We start from the raw sequence: 4,283 nt of genomic DNA on the forward strand, positions 1-4,283 counted from the left end.
ACCCAATCGGTTCCAAGTATTTTTCACGTGATTGAAAAGTTACCATACTTTTCAGCTTGGATGATACTGAAGATATGGGATTGTGCTTGTTGACAAAACACTGTTTGTGAGAATGTGCACACTACCAGTCCATCACGTAGGCCTAATCCCCCAATCTCTGCGCTGTCTCACCTTAACACCTGTCCATACCTTGTTGATGCGCTCCAGTAAGGTCGAGTGCGGTAATGACCAATCGTAGGTAGTGTTGTGTCATGGGAAAACACCTCGAAAGCCTAAATGGCTCTTGTCCTCTCCCGCGTAACAGATAGGCTAACGAAATCGTGCACTGAAGGATACTTTTTTATCATTCCCCTGATGTGTATTTTGCTGATTCAGCTCTTTCATGTGAGTTGGTCTTAGGCAACGGAGCGTCCTCGATTAGTTGAACTTCGTTGCTACTTTCCAGTCCCGTCATTTGTAGGTTTACTGTGCTTCTGAACCCATCTTTTTCCAGATTTCAAATTTTTCTCTCCTTGCCTCAAATTAGGCTTTTCTTCAGTACAGGCATGTTCCACAAATACGTTTAGAAGAACCTACTCAGCGCTGTTGTTTTTGAGCGCACGGGAAGGTCGGCCGTCAGAGTAAGATTCTTGCCCTGGCAATCAGTTATTTTAAGCCATTAGTAGGCTTGTACTTCTATTCACGGTTAATCCAACGCCGCTCACTCCTGGCCAAGGCATGCCATCCAGGTCTTTTGTCAGAAATACTTGCCATATGCTGCGTTAGAATGACTTCCACGTGATCGATCAGTCACGAAAAGAGTAAGTAGATGAAAACGAAAATGGCTTGGAGTGCCGATGAACTTATACTTTCCACACAAGGTACCGCACCAAAATGCCGTATTGGACTGCATTTCTACGGAAACAATGTCGAAAACGGTCAAACGATTTCACATGTATCTTAGTGTGGTGATCCAGTGAGCAGCGGAACGCAGATGAATTGAACTTGAGTACAGCGACACATACAGTAAAAGCACTGGCCACGCGGCGCACAAATGCTCGTTGCGGTAGTGGATCTACACCCGTGTAGACCAGCTGGTTCATTGCCCATACGACCGGTAGCGATATACATTCGACATGTTCAGTAGTCTTATCGTAAAAATATGGGATCTGATACATCAGGTACTTTTCTTAAAGAGAGAACCACACATGGAACAACCGGTGGCATTCAGAAAATTCGTTCGGTCCTCATACTACCTATATTTTTTTAAAAATTCCTTTCCCGGGGCGAGATGGCTCAAGTGGTTAGAGCCCGAATTTACTGACCGGAAGGTCCGTGGTTCGAACCCGACCTCTGCCTGTTGACTTCCCTTGTCTAGGCTTGGGCGACCTGGCAGTATCCCAGCCCTCGTGCAACCTTCGGGTGGCATGACAGTTAGGCTTCGAAAGGATGCCACAGCTGAATCGTATACATAGATATATATATATATATAATATTTATATGTATATATATTCCCTTGTCCTCGGTCCTAATTTCCGAACGGTTTTGATCTTTTTCTTTGTTATTTTGCTCCCTCTGGAACAGTCGACTTCGTAGTGTTTTTGTAAACACCTGTGACGCTTGGGTGAAATTAGTCTTGTAGCATATGCGCCAGAGATGTCACCTTGAATTTTCAGATCATTGGATCGAACATTGTCGTAATACTACCTATCGATCAGTTGAGTAATGAACACTGAATGTATAGGACTGCGCTAAGCAAGTTCGCCTGGCACTGACGGTGGGCTACGGACAGACAGTTAATTTTAGTTATCGATCTCTGGCTTTCCGCTACAACCATGGAAACGGTGCACGGTTATGAGGGGAAGGCTTATCAACGCTCATTGATCATTAGGATAGATGACGCATGAAGTAATTTAGTTTTTTCTGCAATGTACTTGTCGTTTGTTTGTTCATGCGACAGGTGTTCAATGCGTCATTAGTCGGAGTAATAAGCTGAACGGGTGGTAACAACACAAACGATAGAGCTCGGGCGAAATAGAAAACCTGTAACCAGAAGTGGTCAATAGCACGTTCTGTTGTCTAAGTTTCATTTAAAAGGTTTCTATTTCATTTCGGGGAGGGCTCTTGAGCACAAGGACTCTCCTGAAAAGAGTACAACGAAAATTTAGTGAAATATCGAGTACTCAGAGGATTTGGCCCTTCATTGACAGTCACTCATAATCAGGAAATTGTGATCGCGCTGTGTATAAGGACATTTTTTTCATTCTCGATTCGGATTAGCCATCTGCCATCACTGACTCTCTGAAGGACAGTTTCAGACAGAAGGGATCGGATAAGGTCATGATATGCCTGTGTACCGTGGGGTTCCGCTCACATTCCAGAATTGGAAGGAAGCCCTGTGTTTGGCTAGTGAAGCCACTACCATATACCATCGAAGTTTTTGTCAGTCTCCGCTTGTAGACGTATTCAGGAAAGCCCAGTTGAGTGACGCGCAAAATCACAAGACATAAATTGTGGATTCTTGAGATTTATCAAAAGATGCGGTACTACATGTATAAAATACGTAATAAAAGGAGTACAAACCTCAAATTATGGGGGTTTTCGTCTAAACTGTTGCCCGAAGTAGTGCAAGTCCAAAGAAAGCCCGGAGAAGATGGCAAATCGGTCTTAGTTTGTCTGGGTACAACACGCGGTAACGCGAAATGGTCAAAAAGCGCGCATAAAGAATGGCCGACCAAACTGGTCTGACAAGTCAATGGTTAAAGTTCATGAGGGAGTAAAAAATGCGTATCGAATCCATGAGATAGACGCGATAAACAGCAGCAGACAAGGGAAGAGTTTGATCGGGGGAAAGGAAGTACACCGCTCAGCTTGTCTCAATGAGTGTTTGAAGGTGTATGCCTCTCTGTGGTTAATGGGGAAGAGTTTATCGGGGGAAAGGAAGTACACCGCTCAGCTTGTCTCAATGAGTGTTTGAAGGTGTATGCCTCTCTGTGGTTAATGGTAGGCTAGATCCAATTCCCAGTCCCTCATGCTTCTGTCAGTGATGATGAGGGTGTTGAAGAGTTCCAAGAATCCGCATGATCTGTCCCTTCGGAACCTGAGGGTTTAGTGTCTCAAGCTGTCTGATCCTTTCATTTCCTGATCCTATCCACCACTTACGCACAAGGCGACAAATTGACAGTGTATCCTGTCTGCAAGGGAGACCACACTGTTTCATGAAATCGAATCCAAATTTGCATTTGTCTTGGCGTGACCGATGAAAGAACTCACTTGATGCGACACTAAATCACTGAATCGGAATACAAATTTTATACACCAACACAGTCAACAAGGCATGTGAGAAGAACACACGTACGGTGAAATTGGAAATAGTTTAGAGGAGCCATTTTCGTTAATCCAACTTAGGGGGGCCTGTTTTCAGACGGTTCTATTCATATGCTGGTGCAGTCTCACATGACCAGACGTTAACTCACATTATAGTGCTTCAGGTTCGGAGTTCACATGTGGCGTTTGTTTCTTTTCCGTGAAATCTTTTGTGACACTCTCTAGAATAGGTTATCTAAATTCTTTTGTTCCATCTAGAGGAACATTGTGGCTTTCCACATAAATCCCGCCAAATTCATCAGTTTTTTTGGATAGTTTCCAAAGTCACCGTGCTATGACACCCTGAGCGATCGGTTTTTAATCTTGGTGGTACGGTAGCGAAACATCAATGCTGAACACCGGGATGTTGTAGGTGATGATGGTGCTGGTAAAAAAGCCGTTCAGCTGTAACACCCTTCCGGCGCCTAGCTGCCATGCCATCCGAAGGAAGCATGAGTGATGGGTTTCCACCAGACTACCCAAGTCTTGACATGGGAAGTCGAGAGGCACGGACCTTCCGGTCAGTAAATTCGTGCACTTACCACTTGAGCCATCGTGTTGGTGGGGCCTCATTGTACAATATACGTTTAAATCTTATTCATTCTCAGTGTCAACATCTCCAATGAGGTCAGTCTTCAAAATCGCGTTAGGAAAAGAAAAATGGAACTGTACTCTGTTTACTGGTTCTATCCTTAATTTTGACAAACACGACTACTCGGATTATATTACTTCCCTCACGAGACCTCTGTTGGTCAAAATATGTCCCGCGATCGATGGATTTGGACCCCGAATAACTAATCTATTTCTAGATGAGTGCTGTTTATTTATCTTCATCAGATGTGTTAGGAGGTCGGAGCGAGATGGCTCAGTGGTTAGAGCGCGAATTCACTGACCGGAAGGTCCGTGGTTCGAACCCGACCTCTGCCTCTCGACTTCCC

General features: G+C 44.4%; 1 protein-coding gene across 1 annotated transcript in view; it reads left to right on the forward strand.

The window, feature by feature from the left end:
* Positions 1-4,283, forward strand: part of T265_05515 (hypothetical protein) — a gene marked incomplete at both ends in the record, with an annotated part of 48,968 nt that overhangs the window by 27,115 nt on the left and 17,570 nt on the right. The gene's annotated exons all lie outside the window — the stretch shown is intronic.

The sequence above is a fragment of the Opisthorchis viverrini genome, assembly GCF_000715545.1.
Source record: "Opisthorchis viverrini unplaced genomic scaffold opera_v5_102, whole genome shotgun sequence".
NCBI classification, from domain to species: domain Eukaryota; kingdom Metazoa; phylum Platyhelminthes; class Trematoda; order Opisthorchiida; family Opisthorchiidae; genus Opisthorchis; species Opisthorchis viverrini.